At 51.4% G+C, this 25,919-nt stretch overlaps 1 protein-coding gene across 1 annotated transcript in view; it reads left to right on the top strand.

Annotated features, from left to right (window-relative positions):
* Window positions 1–25,919, top strand: part of SORCS2 (sortilin related VPS10 domain containing receptor 2) — a 485,797-nt gene that overhangs the window by 320,664 nt on the left and 139,214 nt on the right. The window lies entirely within an intron of this gene.

Raw genomic sequence — 25,919 nt, 5'->3', positions numbered from 1 at the left:
GCTTAAAATGCAGGCTTGGTAGTTAGAGAGACTGAGGTTTGCCAAGCGAGATGGAAGCAAAGCCTTCTGGTCAGTGGCTGCGAGAAGCGAGGTGGATTTGGCCGCTGTTTTCGGGGACGGTGGTGAATGGGCGACAGGCACAGACACCTAGGCTGGAACCCAGACTCTGACTCAAAGCCGAGCCTTCTTCCCAGCCCACCCGGTGAACAGTTGTAGCCACACCCTCATTCGCCGCACCCGGCGGATCTCGCCCAGGTCAGGGTGACTTAAGATGCGTCTCCCGAGAGAAGAGCTGGTGTCCAGCAAGCGCCTCCTCTTGGTGATGGGGGGCACAGTGGGAGCCTGGACCAGAGCGGGCGTCTCCCGTCACCTTCGTTGGTCTGCACAGCGCACTGTGGTGGACACCAGTGACTTAGCTTCTACCCCATGGAGTGGAGAGCCTAGCGTGAGAGCAAGCATTGACTGAATCTTTGCCTGGTTCATTACAATTAGCTATCGGTTTTAACTGATTATCCCTCACTGTTAATTGTACTTAATTATCCCTGTGACCATACAGCAAAGCACTTGACCCACTTTGGGAGCAGCGGGGGAGAGAGGGCTGTGCTGAGGAAGTGTGTGGTCTGTGATCGTAGCATGTGCAAAGGCCCTGGGGCCAGAGAGATGGGTGCAGACACCTGGGATGGGGCTGGGAGGTCAGCGAGCTCTGAGGCTGTGGTGGTGATAGCGAGTTTGGTTTTGCTCAAGAACAGGGGTGGGCCTTTCCATGCAAGGCTGAATAGTAATGGCTTTGTGGGGCCCACACTGTCTCCGTTGCACATTTTTCTTTTCTTTTTTTGTTTTGATTTGTAGTTTTTTAATATATAACCTGTATTTGTTTCCTGCGGCTGCTGTCACAAAGTACCGTGTAACGAAGTCCCATAAACCGGGTGGCTTGAAACAACAGAAATTTATTCTCGCACAGTTCTGGAGGCCAGAGTCTGGAATCCAGGTGTTGGCAGGACCACGCGCCTTCCAAACACTCTAGGGAAGAATCCTTCTTTGCCTCTTCCGGCTTCTGGTGGTGTCAGCAAACCTTGGCTTGTGGCTGCATCCCTCCAATCTCTTTGTCGTCACATGGCTTCTCCTCCTCCGTGTATGGCTGTGTCCACCTCCTCTTATGAGGTCACAGTCATTGGATGTAGGGCTCAGCCTGCTCCAATATAACCTCATCTTAACTAATCATGTCTGTGGAGACCTTATTTCCAAAGAAGGTCCCATTCTGAGGTTATGGAAAGGATATGAATTGGGGGGAACACTATTTAACCCACTATAAAACCCTTTAAAAATGTAAAAAGAATTCTTAGTTCCCCAGCTGTATAAAAACAGGCTACATAGGGCTTCCCTGGTGGCGCAGTGGTTGAGAGTCCGCCTGCCGATGCAGGGGACGCGGGTTCGTGCCCCGGGCCGGGAAGATCCCACATGCCACGGAGCGGCTGGGCCCGTGAGCCACGGCCGCTGGGCCTGCGCGTCCGGAGCCTGTGCTCCGCGGTGGGAGAGGCCACAACAGTGAGAGGCCCTTGTACCGCAAAAAAAATAAACAAAAACAGGCCACAGGCAAGATTCATCCAGCAGAAGGCAGTTTGCCACCCGCTGGTTTAGAGGAACAGAAGCCGAGAATGGGTATCCTCCCTTCTCTGCCGACGGAGGGGCCGAGGGACGGGCTCTCAGGTGGGCACCGTGCGGGGAAGCTCGACGTGCAGGGTCCATCTCACTCCGTCTCCTCAGGGATTGTGCAGACGGTTACCGTGTGTCGCCGTAGGCCTGCCCTCTGGACTGGGAACAGAGCAGTCAACACCGTGCACAGTAGTCCCTCTTGGAGCCTCCGTCCTTTTCTTCCATTTTACCAACAAGAAAGTTGAGTCTCAGGGGAGTGAGTGACCTGTCCAGGGCAAGCAGGCTACAGCAGGCAGTACAGGAGGTGGCTTGAACTGGCCCCAGTTCCGACTGTGACTGAGTCCACACACCTTGTCTCGACTACCCTGCACCATCTTCCCATTGGCCAGGTCTCACCATCTTCATGCAGAGCAAAGTCTTTGGGGGGATTATTTCCTCTGCAGGTGGAGCTCTTCTCTTCCTGCTGGGTGGGCATCACCGCTGACTGGGATGGGAAGCACGCTCCCAGAACCCCAGGGTTTGGAAGGGAGTCTGACCAGCCCCAGCCGCCTCCTAGAAGGACTCCCCTTGAACAGATGCCATCTTTCTTTGCTTACATACTTCCACTGACGGGGGACTCACTGCCTCTAACTCACTGCTCAGCTGGGAAGCTCAGTCCTGCACGTTCTAGTTTACAAAGAGGGAGTTTATTCCCTCTCCCCACACCAGCACACATTCATGCCTGTTTATCTGATGTGCACTTACGTGTTCTAGAATCAAAAACAGTCTTGTCATTTTTTAAACTGTTGTCAACACAGAGGGCTTTATTGCTTTTGACTATCGCTAAGCAAGGCAAGTGGGAACAATTTGGCTAAAATGTAAACCACCTAATTCCAGTGAAACAATACTTGTTGCAGATTACTTTATGAAACATAAAATGTCAGCTTAATTTATTTGATAACATGTTTCTCCTTTGCTTTTCTTCCAAGTGGGGTGTTTTTGCTTTAGCAGAAAGAAACCTGCCAGGGCAACGGCATAAGACTTTAGCTTAAGCTCGAAGGATACTTCTCGGTGGGCATGGGGAGAATTTCATCTCCCTGCTTTGCTGAGGACTTGTGGGCCGGGCCATGTCCTGCACGGGGAGGGCTGTGGGTGCAGACCCGGCTGCAAATCTCTGCGGTCCGTCCTCTGTCCAGCTGGTGGCGGAGGAGTCGGCGAGTCTCACAACCGAGGCTGCCCATCTGTGAAAAGGAGATTTTTCTGCCTCTTCTCTGGGGGGTTCAAGGATGAAAAGAGATGATTATATGCGAAACTGCACTGTGTCTCCTTAAACAGAGTTGGCGCTCAGCAAATTCTCTCCTTAAAAACATTTGTTTTGGTGGTTTATTACCTTCGAATGGGAAGAACAATGATTTTTTTCATTCCTGTGTCTCTGGAACGGGGAGCTGTCTTTAGCAGGAAGGAGGCACTCAACACATACCTGATGAGTGAACGCAGCCTCATCCGTCAGAGCATTCTGGAAAATTCGGGGTGCTCAGAAACAAGGGGGACCGCTTGCACAGCCCTCACTTGCTTTGGCCAAGCGTCCTCTGAGTGATAGACTAAATCCCTGCCGACCCTCAGCACCCTGGGGTGGGCCGCAGTCGGAGGAGACGCTCTGCCGCGTTGAGGGGGAGGGACCACGGACAGCCATTCCTCCTCCGGGAAGCCCCGGCCCCCATTCCCTCCCTGTCTCTGAGCTGACAGCCCATGACAATGAGCCAGGTGCCACGTGCAGAGCCCTGTCTGGGGTCCTCTTGAGGAGGGGTGCCCACACCTACGTGGCCTGGTGCATCTGCTTACCTCTTCACTGTTCAGATGAGGAAGTAGGGGCTCAGAGAGGTCAAGTGATCGGCCCAAAGCCACACAGCTAGAAAGTGACAGAGCTGTGACTCACGCCCCTGCCCTAGTCTGCACCTTCTGAGGCAGCTCCTGCCAATGGGTGCCCAGAATCTGGGGTGGGGGGTCCCCAAGAGAGAAGCTCATGGATGTTTCCCATCTGTGGAAGCCCCCATCAAGGGACAGCCCCCTGCCCTGACCCCTGGCTAGAGCAGAGTCTCCCCCCACCAACCCTCCCCAGCCCTGTTCACCCCAGGGGTCTCAGTGGGTCCCTGGCGGTCAGAGCAGAAAACGGCTTGTTTGTCACCAGGAGAAGCAGGGACCTCCCAGAACGGGAGCTCTGTGAGGCCTCCAGTCAGTAACAAAGCCGGGCCCCTGGGTGGTGATGCAGCCCCGTGAGGGTCAGAGAAAGGAACCCCAGATAGAGACAGGGAAGCCTCCCCAGGCAGAGCCGCTTAGGTGAGTGAAAGAGAAGGAATGAGACACGGGACCAGCACGAGTGGCAGAGAGCAGCCAGGCGGCCACGAATCCCACGTGTGGCTGCATCTCGGGGCGTGCGTGGGGGAGGAGCTTCCCACGTCCAGTTGCCCACAGAGACCGCCTGCCAGCTCCCGCCCCACGTGGGCATCGCGCCCAGCCGAGCGCCTCCAGCCCCAGACCTCAGGCCCCCTCCCCCTGCCTGCCCATGCTGCAGGGCAAGGTCTCAGGAACCTGGATTCCTGGACCCAGCCACCATCCACTCCGTTTTCAAGATAGAATCTCCCTTTTGCATCTCTTTCTTGAGCCCGGGATGGCCAGCTCTTTCAGCCTGTTTCCTGGTTCCCAGGTCCCACCCATGTCTTTGTCTCATCCATCTTCCTCTTCAGATCTCAGGGGGTGCGCTGTCCTGCCAGCCCCTGCTAGCAACTGCCTCTTACCGCCGCACACCTCCCTCTAAACTCAGGGATGCCGCCACTCCCTCTGCCCTGAAATAGCCTCATGCAAAGGATGAAGCTTGGGCCCTCCGTGGCTCCCTCCAGGGAGAAGGGGCTGCACCCTGCAGAAGGGCTGGGGCTGCAGGGGACGAATCAGGGGCAACTGCACAGGCCTTCTGCTTCCTCTCACCTCCCTAGAGTTCGGCACTGGCCCTGGGACTCCTTCTCTGGCTCTCCCAAGGCCCCGAGGACTGCCTCCTGAGACCTTCTCCAGCCCCTCAACACCCCCACTCCCTCGGGGTCCAGCCCTGGTACCCTCAGGGCTCCAGAATCCGTGGCTCTCTGCTCCTTCCCTTGGGCCCCTCCCCGCGCCTGTCTCCTGCGCTTTGCCCCATGGGCTCCTCCGCCGTCTCCAGGGAGCCTCTTTCTGCCAGAACACTCGGGACCCTGAGGCCTACCGCGTGTCTGTGGGTCTGCGTCCCTGGGCTCTATTCCCCGAGGAGGGTGAACACACAGCTAGGCAGTGAATGGATCATTTGTTATGTCCCTGCGTCTGTCGTGTCGGCCGAGGCACCCCGCCCCTGCATTGCTGCCTGGACATAGGAATAGTCATGGTAGGGAGAAAAAGAAGAAGGGGGAGGGGTGGGCAGGAGAGAGGGAGGGAGAGAAGGAAGGCTGCCGGCCTGCAGAGCTGGCATCACCCTCACTTGTTCCTCCATCTTCACATGGCCTCCCCGCCGTGTGCCTGTCCGTGTCCAAACTGCCTCTTTTTGTGAGGACACGAGTCACGTTAGATCAGGGCCCGCCTCAATGACTTCATTTCAACTTGGTTCCTTCTGTAAAGACCTGTTGCCACGTCAGGCCACGTTCTGGGGTGCTGGGCGTTAGGACCCCGACCCAGGAATTTGGGCACGTCACTCACAGGGTCGTTGGTCCTGGATGGTGGGGTTCCCACTTCACGAATGAGGACACCACGGCCCCGGGAGGTGAGAAGGCTGCCTGAGCTCACGGCTGGGAAGAGGCTGCTGAGATGGGGAACGGCCCCACGAGGCCTTCCCCCTGTGCTGGTCTCCGCAGCAGTGGGCTACACAAAGCTCTTTGGAGAAGGAAAGCCAGGACCACGGCAGCTATTACAGTGAGTGTTCTCGAAAGAAGAAGCAAATGGTCCCAGTACTTAAGAGAGGACCCCCCAGTTGTCTGGCAGATGTCTGGCTTGCTCCTGCATCCCCACGCTTAATCGTAAGAGCCGACCTTGGGGAGTGGCCCTCGGCTCTCTCCGACACGACGCAGTGCCCCGGCGGGCTTTGGATATTAATGTCCCTCCTGTGATACTACTCCTCACGTCACTCTGCTGGCTTATTTGTTCGCTGCCCCGAGCTCGGAGGGAGGACAGGCAGGGGCCGCCTGACACCGCTGGATTCTCTGGGGACTCCGCTGGCTCAGGCCGCACTTGTTTCTCCTGACTGAGGATCGATGAGACACGATTTTAAAAATCAAAAACTAGTCCCTGAGGAAGAAGAGTTTTACAACGGATTCCTGCCTTGCCCCCAAGACGGGAACTCCCACCCTTCTCTCCGGCTGACAGAAAGGTGAGAGGTGAGAGGTTTGCCCCGTCTTCGGGATAAAGGCTATGGGCCGCGTCTTCATCAGAAAGTGATGATGGTGGTGATGGAGATGATGATGGTGATGTTGAGGGACTTGTGATGATGATGATGATGGAGAAGAAGAAGAAGATGATGGTGAAGATGGTGATGATGATGATGTGATGATGGAGATGATGATGGTGATGATGATGGTGATGATGATGATGGAGATGATGGTGATGGAGATGATGGTGATGGTGATGATGGTGATTATGATGGTGATGATGATGATGGAGATGATGGTGATGGAGCTGATGATGATGAAGATGGTGATGATGATGATGTGATGATGGAGATGATGATGGTGATGATGATGATGGAGATGATGGTGATGGAGATGATGATGATGATAATGATGGTGATGATGATGATGGAGATGATGGTGATGGAGCTGATGATGATGAAGATGGTGATGATGATGATGATGATGTGATGATGGAGATGATGATGGTGATGATGATGATGGAGATGATGGTGATGGAGATGATGGTGATGATGATGATGGTGGTGATGGCCATCACCATTGTCATTTACTGAGCCTCCTGTGTGCCACCTAATGTTCCCATCTTTAGCACCATGTTAAGGGAGAGGAAAATGACGAGCAGAGGTCTCACAGCTGGGTAGAGTTGGAGTAATTTACACCAGCTGCTGTGCAGACCAACCCCCAAATCTCAGTTGTTCAACACAAATCCATTTCTCACTCAGGAAGCCTGAGGCCACTCAGTTCTTAGCTCCCGCGGTCAGGAAGTGACACGCATGCTGTCTCGTAGCCAATTGGCTAGAGCCAGTCACGCGGCCCAGCTTGACCTGAGGGAGACTGGGAGCCGTGGGCCCGTGGATGGCTGGTGGATGCTAACTTTCTTGGTCCCTCCCCTTCCCCCCAGCTAGGAAGCACCTGAGCTTAGATTTGGACCCAGGCCTGCTGACTTCAACACCATAGTTATTTTTCAAGCGTATTTTTTTTTGAGTTTTAAATTTTGTAACAGTTTTAAATTTACAGAAAAATTGTAAAGCTAGTATAGAGAGTTTCCTCTATTATTCATATCTTTTATTAGTATGGGACATCTGTCACAAATAAGGAACCAACACTGATGCACTGTTATTAACGAAACTCCACACTGTATTCAGACTTCCTTAGTTGTTACCTTATGTCCTTATTCTGTCCAGGATCCCACCCAGGATCCCACATCGTATTTAGTTGTCATGTCTCCTTACAGTCTTCTAGAGTGTGACAGGGTCTAGGACTTTCCTTGTGTTTGATGACCTTGACATTTCTGAAGAGTACTGGTCAGCTTTTCTTTTAAGAATGACCCTCAATTAGGATTTGTTTGACGTTTTTCTATTGTTAGACTTGAGTTATGCCATTTTGAAGGAAGCCCACAGAGGTAAAGTGCCCTTTTCATCACATGATGTCCAGGTAGATACTGTCAACATGACCTATCACTGTGGACATTGACCCTGATCACCTGGCTGAGGTGCTGTTTTATAGGTTTCTCAACAGTAAATTTCCTCTTAACTTTTGTTTTTATTTTTTTATTTCCTCTTTAGTTCTTTTTTGCTCTCTTTCCATCCTGTCTTTTTTTTTCTTTACGTAGGTGATGCAGTTTTATTGTTACCAATTCAATTGTTTTAAACTGAAGTAGAGTTGATTTACAATGTTGTGTTAGTTTCAGGTGTACAGCACAATAATTCAGTTATATTCTTTTTCAGATTCTTTTCCCTTATAGGTTATTACAAAATATCGAGTATAGTTCCCCGTGCTTGGAGGGAGTCACCGTGGGCAGCCCACACCTAAGGGGGTGGGGATTTATGCCCCCTCTTCTTGAGGGCAGAAGGTCTACATGAATTATTTAGAATGCTTCTTCACAAAGATTTGTGACTTCTCCCCCATTTAATCATTCCATCGATTATTTATATGAGGATGGAACATGAATATTTATTTTATCCTCTGGGTTACAATGCAGCACTGCGTTATTTTGTGGTTCACATTGTCCCAGCTGTGGTCCTTGGGCGCTCTTTCAGACGGCTCCCGTGTCCCTTCGACACGCTCCCATCATGACCCATCGTTGTGATTTTTGTGCTCAGCACTCCCGCACTTTCTGGTCCTACACGATGCTCCAGGCTCACCTTATATATTTCCCATCCTGGTTCTAGAATCAGCCATTTCTCCAAGAAATCCTGGTTCCTTTTATTGAACAATGATATTAGAAACCAAGATGAGAGTGCTAGGCAACACCTGTAATTTTTCCCCACTATACCAGAGGTTCCTAGATTTTCCCAGTTCATGGTGCACTTAAACCCTCAGTAATTTTTTCACATCATGCCTAGACCAAAGCAGAACCCCATAACCCTAAAAGTGCAATTTATTAAGTAGTTAGGGCCAAACAACTTAATAAGTATATATGCCCTAATGACGCAGCAGCCAGTTTCTAAAATACACATAAATTGTATATATGCCCTAATGACGCAGCAGCCAGTTTCTAAAATACACATAAATTGTATATATGCCCTAATGACATAGCAGCCAGTTTCTAAAATACACATGAATTGAAAGAAAATATAATCTTTTCATGTCATCCTTCCCCATTACTTACTTTCTAAATTTCTGTTATTTTTACTTTAATTAATTAATTAATTTTTAATTAAAGTCTATTTGGTTTACAATGTTGTGTTAGTTTCAGGTGTACAGCAAAGTGATTCAGCTATACATATTTTTTTTTTTCAGATTCTTTTCCCTTATAGGTTAGTACAAAATATCGAGTATAATTCCCTGTGCTGTACAGTAGGTCCTTGTTATTCATCTATTTTATATATAGCAGTGTGTATCTGTTCATCCCATACTCCCAATTTATCCCTACCCCCCTTTTCCCCTTTGGTAACTATAAGTTTGTTTTCTATGTCTGTGGGTCTATTTTGGTTTTGTATGTAAGTTCATTTGTATCATTTTTTTTAGGTTCCACATATAAGTGATATCATATGATATTTGTCTTTCTCTGTCTGACTTACTTCACTTAGTATGACCATCTCTAGGTCCATCCATGTTGCTGCAAATGGCATTATTTCATTCTTTTTCCACCATTACTTGCTGATGGGGTGCGTGCACCTGCTGGACACTGCACACCTTCTCAGACCTTGGACTCACATCCTGGTCATGCACCACCTCCCTCGATTCCTCCACCGAGTGCTTCCAGTTCAAGTCGTGGGGTGGCGGCTGAGCCCAGAGGCCACCGCAGGGAGCATGTCGTCCTTGAAAGGAGCTGGGAGCTGGGGGAGGAGCAGACGTGGAGCTCTCTGTTAGGGCTGGGCTCTGCCACTCTCTAACTGTGTGACCTTGGGCAAGGTGGCTACCCAGGCCCCCTGAGCCTCAGTTTACTTCTCTGCAAGATGGGCAGAAGTGTGACAATACAGGCGAGTGGCCTTATCCACGTGTTTAACCCACAAGAACTCAAGCGTGTGCCCATGGGAAGGGACGTGGGTGCAGGTGCGGCGCCTCACGGGCTCTGCTCGCCACGGCCCCAGGGGACAGGTGCCGCGCGTGTGGTGAGGTGCCCCACCCCGAGCCTCTGCCCTTGGAGCCTCCCCAGGGTAACTATCACACGGGCCGCCCCCGCCTGCTGAGAGTGAGGCTGGAGCTTTAAAGAACGAAGGCTGTAAGGTTCTATTTTGCAAAAGAATGTACATTTCATCCTGTCCATCACTGCACATGTCATACACGGGCATGTGTGTCCATGCATATAGTATTATCTGCGTCTGGAGCACAGGGACACATAGAGACATAGATGTAATATTCCACTTGTAAAACGTGTGTGTCTTGCACACACAACAGGGTGGTCCTTCTTTTGTGGAGATTTTGAAAGCCTCCTCAAGGTCCATTTGACTTTCTCAAGCCCACCTCATGGGGGACGGCAAGGCACTCCCCTGTACACCAGGGCAGTGGTCTGGGGGAGGCTGGGTGATATAGGACACAGAGTATCTTGAAAACAGCGAGGCAGCGTTGAACTGCTCTCAGCCCAAGTAAAGTGTCCTTTCTGAGCCACAGGGTGGATGCAGCCACTCTGGAACCTCCTATTGCCCACCCGGATCGATGGGCTTTTAAAGACAATTGGGTAATATTCCATATTACTCAGCCATAAAAAGAAACGAAATTGAGTTATTTGTAGTGAGGTGGATGGACCTAGAGTCTGCATACAGAGTGAAGTAAGTCAGAAAGAGAAAAACAAATACCGTGTGCTAACACATATATATGGAATTTAAGAAAAAAAAAAAAAGGTCATGAGGAACCTAGGGGCAAGACGGGAATAAAGACACAGACCTACTAGAGAATGGACTTGAGGACACGGGGAGGGGGAAGGGTAAGCTGGGATGAAGTGAGAGAGTGGCATGGACATACATACACTACCAAACGTAAAATAGATAGCTAGTGGGAAGCAGCCGCAGAGCACAGGGAGATCAGCTCGGTGCTTTGTGACCACCTAGAGGGGTGGGATAGGGAGGGTGGGAGGGAGGGAGACGTAAGAGGGAAGAGAGATGGGAACATATGTATAACTGATTCACTTTGTTATAAAGCAGAAACTAACACACCACTGTAAAGCAATTATACTCCAATAAAGATGTTAAAAAAAAAAGACAGTTGGGGCGATCTGTTAGTGGGGCACCAGGTGCTTTGTTCTCCAGCCCTGCCGGCAGAAACAGGAGCAGCCTGTTTCCAGGAGGGAGGGGCGCAATCCACCGCTACAGGGGATGAGACCAGGCCACACACACACACACACACACACACACACACACACACACACACACACACACCCCACCCCCCCCCACCCCCCCCCCCCCGCCACCAACGGCCACCCGGCCAGATCTGACCCTGGCTCTAAATGCTAATTGCCTGGTCTAAGGTTTACTGATAAAGCCAGCCCGAGGGAGCCGGGAAATTCATTATTTTGGGTTTCGATGGCTGCGGAGGGGATGGCAGTGAGTAATGGATTAGAAGCGGCCTGCCTCCTGTGGAGTCCCGATTGATGGGCCCATAAAGCAGCGGCTGGTGGAGCCGGGGGACAGGCGGACGCCGAACGTGCGTGTCCGTGGCGGGGGAGGGGGAGCCCTGGCCCAACTCCAGGCACTGCAGGTGACTGATGGAGGCAGCTCGTCCCCACTCAATGCCCACACACTGGTCCCCTCCTCTGAGACCCACCCTCCTGTGCAGGCTGGAGATGCCACCAGAAAGCCAGTGGCCCTTCCACATCCCCCAATTCTCACTGTTCTCAGAGGGAAGCGAATCTGATCCCATGAGCCTCCCACACTGCCCTGTGGACCAGCCCCCCTTAATGGGGACAGGTGGCCGGCGGGGACCCTGGGGATGCTGGCGGGGGGAGGGCACGCAGAGAGGTGCCGTAACTTGGAAAGTGGCTTCCTGGCACTGATGTAGTCCTTTCCTTGCCAGACTACATCTGCCGTGCTTTGGCACCAAACCCCTGGTCTTTCTTCCAGAAGAGGGGGTTTTCATCAGTGCAGGAAGCCACGGTCCAGCATTCAAATGTGGGCAGGGTCGGGGGAGCAGTGATATGAGAACAAAATTCCTGAGAGGTATTATTTTGAGAAAACGATGTGGTGCGTTTATTTGCGACGTGTGCAGCCTGACGGGGGGGGGGGGTAGGGCTGTGTCCCCGGCTGCTGGCCACCTCTTTTCATCCCCAGGCAGCCCAGAGACACTTCAGAGGGAGCCGCTTTCCGTGGAAATCTGTGCTCGCAGCTTTAATGAGCATCCTGCCAAGCTGTCCACATCTCCCGAGCTGGAGCGTCCCGTGTTTATTAGAATAATGAATCCTGTTTGTTCAAGAAGCAGAGAGAATGGCAAGGAGCCGTTGCAATATTTGTTCTTTTAGTTTTTTTCAGCAAATGCTCTCTGTGCATGACCCCTGCCTAGAGCTGTGTGCCACGGACATGGAAGTGGAGCAGATGCAGGCCCAGCCTCAGGAGAGGCAGACAAGGGAAGAGGTCTTTGCTGGCTGGAGAAACCGTGAACGATAGCCTTTAAGCTGGACCGTGAAGGGGGAGACTTGAGCCGGGTGGGGAATAAGCAGGAGGCCACCCGGGGGTCGGCACGGCCGGGGCAAAGGCGCAGAGCTGGTCCCCGGACCGGTTCCTGGATGGGAACTTCCGCTCATCCCAGGGTCGCTGATTGCAGCTCTGTGCCAGGCCCGTGTGGGTACCTGCGGTGGAGTCTGAGATGAATGAGACGGGAGAACCGGGACCCATCAGAGCAGCCCAGTGTGAGTTGCAAAGGAGAAAGAGGCGACGGGGAATGGCAAGAGGCGGTCAGAGTGGGCAGGGGCAGGGCGGTGGTGCAGGGCTGAGACTGGGGGTCTGTACAAGCCAGCAGGACATGTCATGGGGAAAAGGGCCCCCAGGCAGGCCGCTTCAAAGCCTCAGCCCCAGAGGAGGCACAGCGTTAAGTTACGAGCTTCGCTCCGTGTTAACAGCGCCGGTTATCATCAGTGATGGAGAGGACAGGTTTATCCTGTTAACAGGTGTGGCTAGTTGGCTTCCTGGGCCCCACCAGCCCCTGTGCGGTGATGGGCCGTCACTTAATTGCTCTTTGGAGCGTTTCTCAGCCTCCTTCACTCAGTGCAGCGAGGGTGCGTCCTGAGCCGAGTTCCGTCGGGCACTGGGCGAGGTCTGGCCACGGCGGGAGGACTCGGCAGTGTGTGTTCACAGGTCCAAGTGCAGGTCTGATTGTCTGTTCCTCCCGGGCTGGAGACCCTTCAGGAGCTGCCTGTTTCTCCCCAGAACCAACCTCGAGCCCCACCCTCTCTGAGGCCTCATCCCCCCCCCACCCTTTCTGGGCTCGTCTCTGCCCTTCAGTAAGGCCCTTGACCGCATCAGGCCAGCATGGGGGCGAGAAGCCCTGCGTCCTCCCCTCCTAACCCCCTCTTCTCACCTTCAGCTCTCAGAACCGACCGCTTCCTCCAGGCAGCCTTCCAGAGCCTGACCAGGCCTGGTCCCCTGGTGGGGCCCTGCGAGCTCCTATTCCACCTGTTGACGGCACAGTGAGGCTCTTTCCTGTGTCTTCTTCCAGCCCATTTGCTCCCTGAGATCAGGGCCCATGTTGGTCTGGCTCACGGCTGGTCCCGTCCTTGTCAGTGCCTTGTCAGAGCCTGTGTGGCTTTACACCTGTCCACCCAGTGACTGCAGGCTGAATGGGTGCATGGTGGAGGGGATGGGCGTCCTCCCCTGGTGCTGGTGGGGGGGGGGTGTCATCCTAACAGCAAGGGAAAGCAGAGGAGAATGCCCCCCAGAGCAGGGTGCGGACATCCTTCCCTCCCTCTGCACAGCAAACGCACTGAGAAGTGCTGCATTGTTAGTATTTTTTAACACGTGGGGTAAGACACATACTGAGCTCCTGTGGAACACTTGGAAACAGGCTAGATATTTTTGTTTCCAAGAATTTAAGGTAGCACCTTTGAGAGATTTTATAAGCAATATACATCATTTCGTGTGGAAATACTGCCAAACATCCATTTTCAAAGTACTCCTACTACAGCCTGAATCTCTTTGGAAAAGAGGGATTTTCTCACTTATTATTTTTTTTTTTTTTTTTTTTTTTTTTGCGGTATGCGGGCCTCGCATTGTTGTGGCCTCTCCCGTTGCGGAGCACAGGCTCCGGATGCGCAGGCTCAGCGGCCATGGCTCACGGGCCTAGCCGCTCCGCAGCATGTGGGATCTTCCTGGACCGGGGCACGAACCCGTGTCCCCTGCATCGGCAGGCGGACTCTCATCCACTGCGCCACCAGGGAAGCCCTCTCACTTATTATTAAAGTAACCTTTGATTTGAGGGGATACGTTGCCTGTGTTGATGCTTTTTGAAAACGTGAGCTAAGTAGCCCGCGGGTGATAACGGCCTGCATTCGGTTTCCACTTGGAACGTGTGTCTTTCAGTAAAAAAAAAAAAATGCGGAATTCATCTTCAAGTTCAACAGCTCTTAAAAGCTCCATGTTTGTGAGATACTCACCTGACTTTGGCAAGTTCACACGCTCTCTGCGGCCACGCACCTCTCGTTACAAAAGTCTGGGACTTCCCTGGAGGTCCACTGGTGAGACTCCGCGCTTCCACTGCAGGGGTCAAGGGTTCGATCCCTGGTCAGGGAACCGAGATCCCGCATACCGTGCGTCGTGGCCAAAAAAGAAAAAATAAGTCTTCTATTGAAGGGTGTTGTCTTCATAAAATTAAATTCTGGGACACCTCGTAGCAGGTCAGTGTCAACAGGTCACAGTAGTAAGACCTTGGTCACTGCATGTGACAAGGCAGGTAGAGTGGTGGTACCATTGTCAATCCAGTTAAAAGGAAAGCCAATTTCTTCCTTACTTTTCAGATCAAATAAGCATAAACAGAGTTCTGCTAGTTTCTTGTTGCATAACCCTCCCGCGGCCTCAAGGAATTCCAAGGACAAAGGAAAGTCTTCCTGCAAAGTGTCTGATCAGAAGCTACATGTCAGTGCCCCTGCCAGGCTTCAAGCTTCCTGATCTCTTTTGGATAAAGAATTGCCCCGGTGGCTTCAGGCTTCTGAATCCTCAACTGACACACACTGGATTAATTTCAAACTGCTATCCTGGTCCCCAGGGCCGTGCGCCCCGTGCTCGCTAGGGTCCTGTGGCCTCCCGGCTGTGCCTGGAAAGCACAGACTTGCTTCTGGGACTCACCTCCCTCTGCCCAGGGCACATCGTCTCAAAGGTCCTCACAGGCCCCCCTCCTCGGCCCTCCTCCTGTCTCTTCCCAAGCATCACCTTTGCAGAAAGCTGTCTGCAGTGGCCCCCATCTCTCCCCCAGGTTCTCCCCAGCCCTCTTCCATTGCTCCATTTTCTTCAAAGCTCTCGTCGTGTTTGGAAATCACAGTTGTCCCTCGGTATCCACGGGGGATTGGTTCCAGGACCATCTACGGACGATCAAGTCCCTTACTGTCGGCCCTCCGCATCCACGGGTCGCGTATCCGCGGGTCCCGCATTCACGGCTACAGAGGGCCGACTGGATCTTGTTCGCGTGTTTCCTTGTTCTCAGTCGGCTTTCCCCGAAGCTCAGGTGTGAGCCAAGCTCAGGTGGGCTCTGTCCTGTGTTCCTTCACGGCCCCAGTGACAAGATGTTACTGGTGGCTCTTCTGCCCTTCTCCCCACGGATGACCTTGGTGACCCGCCTGCCCATCGCAGAGATGGACTGAGGGAGGAGGGTTCTTCCCCGGGAGCTGAAGCACAAGCTTGCATGTTTAGAGCCAAATACGTGTCTTCACTTGGAGAACAGGGAGCTGTTGACATTCAGGTCTTAAAGGGGAGATGAAATTCTCCAACTCCCCTGCCCTGGCCGCAAGCTTGTCATGACAGTTCCTGCCAGCCCTGACCACACGTGTGATGCAGATGCCCGGGGCGGGGCAGCACCTGGGACCATGTCTTGTTACAGGAGAGAGAGAAGTGGGAGGGAGGGTGGTCACTTACTGAGGAGGCCCTTTTCCCCCAGCTCAGGACTCGTAAAGGTCAGCCCACATCAGCAGGAGAACCTGTAGCTTCGTTGCCTGAAACCCAGGAGGTGGCAGTGTTCGGGTGAAAGATGCAGGGGGCCGTGCTGGTGCTGGCTCTCCTCCAGGACACCTGGAGTGAGTGTTTCAGTCTCGCAGGGCTTTCTTGCTAGCTCTCCTCCTAAAGATGGAGAAATGGCCTTCTGACCGTGGGTGGCTCTTTTCTGGCCTGGGCTAACCGCCGTGCACATTTCCGGGGTTTGAGAGTCCTGCTGTCTGACCTTCAAACGGAGTAGACAGTGAGACAAAGTCAGACGACAGAGGGGTCCTGGTGTGATGGCCCACTGAGTAGGTCCTGGGGCTGCAGTCGGGAGCCCGGGCCTCCACTGGAGACCCCAGGAGAGAGAGCCGGTCCCTGGAGCCTGCCTCAGGCGCTCTCCTATTAAAGGAAGATCTCCATCCACCTTTCCCATCCCAGTTCCATGCCAGCTCAGTCCATAGACATTCCATACGAGCCACATACGAAATTTCAAAGTTTCTGACAGCCACACTTGACACGTAAGGAGAAACAGGGAAGTCCATTTTAAGAGTATATTTTATTTAAGGCGGGATTGTCAGGTCCATGAATAATTGGAGCAAACACAACCAAGGAGATCTTCTACGCGCTCTTCCTCGCACGAAGTCTCTGAAATCAGCTTATATTTTATTCTGACAGCACATCTCCACTCAGCTTCTAAATTTTCATTGCAAGGACTTGACCTACATTTCGAGTTCATAGAATTCGCGGTTGAAAAGGCGGGTTCGCGTGCCCGAGCTGCTCCAAAGATACCTGAGTTTTCCAATAACCCAAGCAAGTGTCAGTTTAAAAAATTAAATTAATCTAAATTAAATTAAATTAAAATGGCGGTTCCTCGGTCGCACGGGCGCGTCCAGTTGGATGGCACGGTGCTCGCTCTTTTTTATCCAGTGAATTAGCCCGTGTGTTTGCTCGTGCTGCCCTTGTTTTGCATTTTCCAAGCGGAATCAAGCAGGCATCCGTGTCTGACTGCTGAGGTGTTCGTGGTCCAGTGTTTGCCGTGCGGTGAGAACGGTAAACTGTCTGTTGTTTCCGCTTCTGTCCGGTAATTTGACGAATGAACGATCTGAGTTCATAATTGAGAAATTCGTTTTTCGCAGAGCTCCATTTGTTCGTGAACTGATGAGGTGGAGACCGTCACATTTCGGCGTTCAGGGCGGGGTGTCACATCTCAATGAACAGACAAGATTTTAATGACCGGTGCACAGCTGTGTGTTAGGATGTGGTGACGTAGGAAGGACAAGTTTGAGCTCACGCAGCAGGATGTTCTCCCCGGAAAGAGGGTTACTAGGCACCAGGGAGAGCTCCACACCACATTCTCCTTTCTGACCAAAGTCGCAGGCTCAGCTAAAATGCCAAAGTAGCGAAGAGAAACTGTGTGTCCAGGCCCCGTGAGTGGCTGGGAGGAACTGGTTGCCTACACGTAGTAACAAGTCAGTAGGAATCTGTTAATGAGTAATCTCTTTCTAAAAACAGGAGCTTGCTTTCAGTAATCATTTTTTGGAAGACCTTAAAAAAATGAATTGATGACATCAATTAATATTAGCATCTCCTTGGATTTAACAAAAGGAAGCAGTAGGGAAGGGCCAACCAGGTTAGTGCCTGCTGGGCGTCAAGCTCTGTGTAGCCGAGAAGAGGTCGAATCCAGCCTGGCCTGCATCTTACTGCAGAGGTGACATTTATACTGGGCTTTGAGGGTTGACCAGAAAAAGATCCAAAGAAGTTGTGTTCAGAGGTGTGCTTGTTTGAAAAGTGGTGACAGAGGGACACGTTTGTAAGGTGTGGCCGTGGAGGGGTGGAGGGAGGGAGCAGAATCTGGAAGATGGAGCAAGCGTCAGAGAGGAAGTACCTGGAACAGACAGGTAAGGGGTTGAGACTGTGCAGCAGAGCTAGAGGATGCCAGCTCCAGTGGCCACAGGGGTGGTAAGTGGAGCTGGCCTGGCTCGTGGCGCCAGCTGGGACTGCGGCAGCGGAGAGTGTGTGCCCCGCCTGAGAGGGCAGCAGCTACTCGGGTCCATTCAGTTTTTACCATCTGGGAGTCGGGCCCGGTTGCCACTATCTTCTGAGATTACAAGAGAGATCAGAATTGTGGATGTTCACATGAAATTTCGCAATTGCTGAGACTCCGTGAGGACAGATGGGGTCATCTGGCAGCCCGTCTGCTGTGTCTGTTAGGTTTCAGGGAGCCTGATCAAGGCGGGCTCCTGCTTTGGAGAGATGCCCGCCACTGCGGTGAGAAGGCTCACGTGGAGGGTGTGAGCTGCAGGTGGGTCCAAGTAGGAGATCACGGCATTTTTCCAGAGCAGGAAGGGGAGAAGGGAGGTGACAGGTGTAAGTAAGGAGGACTGGGTGCCTTAAAGGCGGGGCACCTCGTATCTCCCTGTACCAGCTTTCCAGTGGGCAGACAGACAGGTGAAATCAGGTGAAGTCAGGTGAACATAGAGATGAACTGAGGTGAACAAACAGGTGAAGTCAGGTGAGCATATAGACACACTTAGGTGGCATACAGGTGAAGTCAGGTGGCATAAGATGAATTCAGGGGGGCATATGGATGGAGTCGGATGGGCAGACAGGTGAAGTCGGGTGAGCACACAAATGAAGGGGCACTTGATCGAAAGTACTGTGAAAGGTTTACACTGAGCTGCCGGCAGCTCACGTTCACGCCTGTGAATCACGACCAAATTAGCTATCACAGTTACTTCCAGTTAAATTGTGCTGTTCAGCTCGAGCCAGGGAAGGAGTTTTCTTCATTCTGATCGTATGCTCGAGGGAGTGTTCAGTCCCCGTGCCTCTGAAGTGTGTCAAAGGCAAACAGAGCCGAGAGAGAGTGCTGGGTGCCTCAGAGCCGGCCAGACCAGCTGGGTTCCGGTTCCAGCTCCGAGACTGGCCGGTGACCTTGGCCAAGACCCATAACCTCTGTGGGACTTACTTTCACCATCTATAAAGTGGACGAAGTGGAGTGTTTGGCCTCAAAGCTTCCCCCAGTCCTGGAATCGTACTCAGTCTCATACTTCCTGGAAAAGGTTGATGATTTAAACCTCACATTTCTATTTACTGCATATAAGCCCATCTCATGGAGCCTGACCAAGCCCGAGTAGCCCCCTCTCGGCTCCAACACGAATCCACCAACCCCTCAGACCCACACCACACAGGGCTTCCCGGATCCTAGACGACATCCCTCAGTGAGGAATTCCCATCTTTCTTTACTTTTCCTATCCATGAGTAATGACACATGGGTGGTTTTAAAGTTTACTTGTATCATTATAATTTTTAAATTTTATATTAGTCACCACCTGCTGAGTCCCTACAAAACTCCTAGGCCACCTCTACACCTACACCCACATAAGATAAGAACTTATTTTCCCCGTGTAGCAGTACATGGGGGAGCCAGGATTAAGACACGAGGCTTGGTTCTTTTAAACTTCTTAAGCTCTCCTGAACCCTACTCATCTTTTAGGACTCCCTCAAATATCCTCGAGGCCACAGGGCCAGTAAGAAGTGAGCCAGGCTTCTCGTTACATCTTCTGCATCATCTTGGCTCTTAGTAGAATGCACTTGGAGAGCTCTTGCTCTGCCCTGGGCCTTGTGTGAAACATTGCATGTCTGGAGGTGAATGAGGCATGGCCTGTCTTAGGGAGCTCGCCTTCTAGTCAGGGAGACAAACCGATGCATGTTCTGGGACTCCCAGAACATGGAGACACAAAGTACCAGGGGAGCTTAGATAAAGATCCCTTCCACCTGGAGGGACCCAGGAAGGCTTCCTGGAAGAGGAGGCAGCTGTGCTCATAGTAAGATTTGGGCATGAGTTTTTCATGCAGTTAGATGTATGTGCACATGAAGGTATGTAAACGGTTGTTGTTAAACCAGTGCATCCTGTCGGCTGGGCTTCCAAAACCCAGGCTTAATGCAAACTCTTCCAATTTTATGGCAGGTAGGTTTAACTTGTCACTTCCTATGCACATCGACAAGCAGTCCTTTTTCTCAGCTGATAGAAATTGCTTTGCGTATTTACCCACTTCTTTACAAAGTTATTTCTTGATCTTTTGAATTTCTCCCACGGGAAGTCTCAAGGGAGGATCGTCTCTAATATCTACCTGTTTGGGAGCTATTTGGGGCATCAGTGAACATCCCCGCATAACGGTGGGGCTTGGGGAGATGGGGGAAGAGTTGGAACAGTGTCTGGGGCAGGAGCCAAGAGTGACAAAAGCACGAATCCCCAACGCCTGAGGAGGGTGGATTTCTTGCATCCTGTAGAAATTAGAGACCTGTGGGCCAGTTTTAGGAGGTGCAGGACAGTAGGAGACCATTCCCAAATGTCACTATTACCTATGTGCTGGGCTGTATATTCTTTGCTTTATACACAAATCCTTACAACAGCCCTACAGGGAAGACCTATCATCCTTTTACAGATGAGGAAACTGAGGCTCAGAGAAGAGATTTGCCCAAGTTTATCCAGCGAGAGAGGGTGGACCTGAGACTTGAACCCAGATCTAACACCAAAGTCTTTTGGCCTTCCCGTGTCCTTAATTTTTTTAAAAAAGTTACAATAAGAATTTTTTAAGGAAAAAGACATTTAAAAAGCATTGTACAGAAAAATAACAAATTTAATACAGATATTAATAAACATATGAAAAGATGTCCAGCCTTGTAATGAAAAGCAAACCAAACAGCTAATGCACTTTTTTTTTTAGTTCTTAAGTTGGTAAAAAACTGAGGTACCACCAATGATAATATCCCTTTTGACCAGGATATACGGAAATAGGAGTTCTGGCAGTATGTGCTTCTCCTCACCTTATTGTTATGTTTAAAACAGAATGTTAAACCAGGGTCGGTGATCTTTCGATCAAAGACCATAGCAGACTGTGTCCTAAAGAAGAAACAAGGCATCTGTCGTCTTCTTGGCTGGCATGACAGCTGGGGCGCAGAAGCACTTGCTGTGAGGGGGAGCCTGCCTAACGGTGGCTGGACCTGGTCCTTTGAGGCCCATCAAACCTCGCCAGCCAGGGCCAGGAGCGCCGTGCTGACCAGCACTTGGGCCTGCCCTGGGCGCTGTCCATGGTGCTGACCCGGCTAAGCCGCTACGCCACTTGGTTGGTGCCCTTAGGAGCCCCGGCCAGGTCCTCTTGTGCCGAGCATGGACTCCTGCTGCCAGAAACCTGCCCTGACCCTGAGTCCTGCACGGCGCTTGCTTACTGAAGACAACTCAAACGCTGAAAATAGTATTATACCTGTAAATCCACCATCTAGAGGTGGTCTCTTGTAATATTTTGATATATTTCCTTCTTGTCTTTTTTCTAGGAATCTTTAGGATGTCATTGAGACACTTTTATACTCTGAATTTTCATCATATGAGTTTTTCCCCATATTATTAAGAATGCTTTGTAATGATGATGTGGCCATTTTTACAGTTAGCTGCCATATACTGGAGACATTTTATGTTCTCAGCATGACCTTAAGGTCTTTACAAACATTAATTCTCATACACAAAAGAACTTCGAAGGGAAAGTGGTATTATTCCCAACTGTACAGATCGTGAAACTGAAGCTCAGAGAGGGTCAGTAAATTGCCCTGGATCACACAGCTCAGTAAGAGGCAGAGATGGTTTTGAATCAGTAGATGTCTGATGACAAAGGCCATGACCTTGCCATTGCACCACACTGCCTTCAGCAATCCTTTACATAAAATGGTTAAATAAACCATGCATATATGATAATTCACTTACCCATCGCTGGGTAGTTGGACATCTAGATGGCTTTTTGTTGTCACACAGAATATTGTTAAAGATGAAAGGATCGCAGAAGTTTGAGATTTGGAGACCCCGAGGCATGACTGGTGTCTTTCCACTTCCCCCTCTATGAGTATGCCACGTCTGGCAAGAGAGTGTGCAGCCTTGCTTGAATGCCCCCCTTCCCACTGAATCCGCTGCCTGGACCAGTCAGTTCCATTAGCAACTACAGCTGTGGTTTTAGCCTAGAAGCAGTCTGAGTGGTCCGTTCGATCACGGCCACCCACACCCTACTTCACTGTCCTTCCTATGCATGGGCTCCCCTCAGGTCAGGTCCCCGCCCACCCTGGGCTCATCCGTCGAACATGGGGCTGTGGCTTCCCAGCACCTGGCACAGAGCAGATGCTCGATACACATTTGTTGACGTGAAGACAATTGGCTCCGTGTTCCTGAGGACCTTGGCAAAGTTAACCCAGCTCCAGAGAATTGCCCAGAAACACCTCTGCCTGGGACACCAAGCAGATCCAGGACGGGTCAGCCTGGGACAGCAGCTGCCCTGTGCGAAGATGCAGGAGTTGTGGAAGGGCCCAGCACACCTGCCTGTCACCATCCTGACCCCACCTCAGGTGCGTCCTAGGGTTTGAAATGATTCCCAAGTGTCGAGTCTTCCTTTCCTTCTGATGTGAGGGGCGCCACTGGAGAGCTTGCTTTCGGGAGTGGGCAGGCAACACAGTGGTTTGCTCCGGATAGGACATTATTATGAATTCCAACCCCTCTCTCCACTCTCTACAGGACTTCAATTAAACAGGCTAAAACATGGACGCGATTCGCACACGTCACCCGCCATGTAAGAGCAAAGCAGAGCCACACCCTGGGCGTCACGCTCAGCCCAGGCGTCCTTGTCCCCTTGAGGCTCATATGCGGTCAATTTCATCACCAGCCTTGGTACAGTGCAGAGAGCGCAGGGTCTGCGGCCAGAAGACCCAGATTGCGCCTCTGATGTGCTGTGTCTTACGTGCGGCCCCGATGTCTCGATGTCCTCACTTGTTCGTTTGTAAAATAGGATTCATAAGACCTGCTCCAGAGACAGATGCTTGGAGGACCGAGACAGTGTCTGTGGCCATGCTTTGCAGACTCTAACATACAAGTGTCTGTATTAAAGCAGTGTCTTCGTCTTCTTCATTCACAATCCACATGCCGGCTCCTAACATGGTGTCTGTCCCATGGCAGGTGTTCCGGAAATGCCAGTGGAATAAACCGTTATTAGTAGTAGTAACAAATCATTGTCGCTGATAAGAAGTAGGAATTCCTTCTTATCAGTGACAAGAGAATGGGAATTCCAGTGGCCTCTGAGTTGGGCATGGAGGGAGCATGGATAAAGTGGAGTTAGGCATCTGAAGGCACCATCTCCCGACCCTACAACTAGGTCTGTGTCCAACACCCGTCATGCTTTGGAAACGGAGAGTACGTTTCAGAAAAAGCTGCTTCCACGCCACGGCAGGCTGAAAGAGAGATGTCTAATAGACATTTAGTCCTAGTCAGGAACTTAGATGCTCCCGCGTCAGCCCTCACCTTAGAGGAGGCACGCTGAGGTCTGGAGAACGTAAGGGACTTGCTCAAGGTTGTACAGTGACAGAAATGAGGATAATTCAGTTTCTGGGGGTAACAAGTCGGTCCCTCTGCCGCTCCTACTGCAGGGAATGAGGCTGCCTCCACGGCCACAAAAAGTGCCAGTGAGATCACGTGCCTACCTCCCCATCCCAACCCAGGGCCGAAACCACAGCCGGGCTCCACTGGAGGGAGTGAATCCAAGCCTGGGTAGGTTTGCAGGCAGAGTTCCGAGAGCGCCGTAGTTCTGCAGCCCTCAATAGAGTGCACGTGAGGTTTCCAAACTGAAATAAACGCCGCGGTCACCCAGTTGAACTGAGAATGTCAATGTCATTTGCCTAATGATGTGGACTCCGTTTATAGCCCCCGATGCCAGGCGCTAAGGGATGTCAAAATAAGGAAAGCACGTTGCAAAACACAAAGGGAGGTGCACCTGTTTCGTCAGTATCTCATTGTGACTCTTGGTGCCGCACCCCCACACTGAGGGAGAGAGAGGTGATGTCATTCTCGGCCGATATGTCATAGGTCCTCAAAATTGCTGTGTTGGATGCACAAGAAGATCAGGGAGAGGAAAGCAAAGATCTGAGAGTGTGAATGTGAAGAATGTAGTTTCCCCTTTCGGGCCATATTTTCCGCAGCAGAAAACGAACGTAATGGGCTGTGGCGGCTCTTGCATCTCCCTGATGTGGGGTCGTGGCTTCTCTCAGGAAGATGGGCTGAACTTTCACCCCTAATGGGGTCGCATTCCTGCAACAGCCATCGGACTGCAAAGGAAGGGTTTGGACCAGCTCATGGGAGGGGAGCGCTGGTCACAGAAGCAGCCAGAGAAGGCGAACCCTCCTGGGCAGGGCTCCTCCCCACATCAGGCAAATCACTTCCGCCAACTTTCTGTGTGTCTCTTGTGTCCCAGCGTGGCTGAAACTCCAGGACAGATAACGGCGCTATCACGGGACCCCGGGGGTTGCAGACGCAGTCTACAGATTATGGTCATTGCATTATTCCTTTTTCATCATGCATCTTTGCATTCGAGAATACTTGCAGCGTCTTCAGTGTTTTATAATTGTATTTGCTACCATCGTGAAGGCGGCCGTGTAGGTGAATGACTTTTCACGGTGGTTTTTATTCCAGTCCCTCCCACTCCGGAGATAGTTGTGAATCACCTTTGGATTGGCTGGCATTCATCCTGAAGACTGTGTTAGGACGAGTGTGCAGATCATGCCGTGACAAGGCACAGTGACAGCAATGGTGACAAAGTCAGGTTGTTCTGACTTTGTGGAATGGCCGTGCATTCTGGGAGTTTGTTTTATAGACTCCACTGAATGACAACTTGTGAATATAGTTTTTTTTTTTAATGTAGAAGATATAGCTCTTTTTTATATAAATTGACTTATTTATTTTCTGTTTTGGCTGCGTTGGGTCTTCATTGCTGCGCACGGGCTCTGGAACGCAGGCGGATTCTTAACGACTGAGCCACCAGGGAAGCCCCCAATATAGATTGTTGAGTCTCCCCTTTTGCCCCAAGCATCCAAGGGGGTGCTCGGCGTGCTTGATTCTTAGCACTGTAGAGGCGCCTTTCACCAATCTGATTGTTCATTTATTTTGCCTGACGTTCCCCCTCCTTATGGTAAAATGTCTTCATTCACAAGGATGGCTCTGACATTTGTTTCCTCTCTTTGTCCTGGCTGAGCTGAGCTGTAAGATTCCCTGAGCTGAGCTGAGCTGCTCCGACCTGTAAGAGTCCCTCTTTGTCTTTGGTGATCTCTCCTTCCTTTGTCCTGGCTGAGCTGAGCTGAGCTGCTCCGACCTGTAAGAGTCCCTCTTTGTCTTTGGTGATCTCTCCTTCCTTTGTCCTGGCTGAGCTGAGCTGAGCTGCTCCGACCTGTAAGATTCCCTCTTTGTCTTTGGTGATCTCTCCTTCCTTTGTCCTGGCTGAGCTGAGCTGAGCTGCTCCGACCTGTAAGATTCCCTCTTTGTCTTTGGTGATCTCTCCTTTCTATGTCCTGGCTGAGCTGAGCTGAGCTGAGCTGTAAGATTCCCTCTTTGTCTTTGGTGATCTCTCCTTTACACTTGCGCTGGCTGCTCACTCAGCAACACTTACGATTTTGAGGATGGATCCCCGGCTCTAATCTTTAAGGCCATTTTTCTCTCCTGTTAATTTTATGTGTCTGTCTTCTTCTGCTACCTGCTGGGAGAGTTTCACAAGCATTTCTGAATATCCCTGATTCTTTTTTGACACCTACCTTCCCTGCCTGCCCCCCTTGACCATTTAAATCCCACTCTTACCCTGAGGTTTTCCTTTCAGTCTCCTCTTTCTGAAAGCCTGTTACGTTCTCACATCCTCCTGAGGATGCCAGCTGGAAGTTTCCTTCCATGTTACCCAGGTTTGGGAGGGAAGTCCTTTTCAGAGAGAATGTCTTTCTCTGAATTTTCAGGATAATGTTCCTTTAACTCAGCTGTGGCATTCTTCCACAAGCGGCATGCTAGTTTTTTCTTCTGTTTTTCTATTTACCCATCTTTGACAAAGGAGAACGTTACCCATAGCAGAAGGGAGGTGTGGGTTTGCTCAGCCCCACCTGCTATCCACTTGGGTCTGAGCCACTCTGGCCCTCGGGCCCCTGTCAGGGAGTCTCAGCGTTCGGAGCCTTGTTCCATGTGCTCCGTGGCACCTACAGTTCCGCCGGCCAAGGTCATCTCTCCTTGATGTGTGTCCCTCTCTCTGGTCTTGGAGAATTCACGAGAAGCTACAGACCCAGCGTGCCCTGCCCCTACGGTGACATCTGCCTCTTACCAGGATGCGACGGGCCCCTTACCAGAGCCCCCGGCTCCTGTCACCTGCTCCTGGAGAGCTTTTATCACCCAGGAGATTTAGCAAGAGAGGGTCTGACAGGAGGGTCTGGGGCAGCACTCGAGCCACGTCAAAACGGCCCCTGCCGTTCCTGACGGGGA

The sequence above is a fragment of the Pseudorca crassidens genome, chromosome 4 (assembly GCF_039906515.1).
Source record: "Pseudorca crassidens isolate mPseCra1 chromosome 4, mPseCra1.hap1, whole genome shotgun sequence".
Classification (NCBI taxonomy): domain Eukaryota; kingdom Metazoa; phylum Chordata; class Mammalia; order Artiodactyla; family Delphinidae; genus Pseudorca; species Pseudorca crassidens.
Note: the sequence above shows the minus strand (reverse complement) of the source record. Positions and strands in the feature narration are given on the sequence as shown.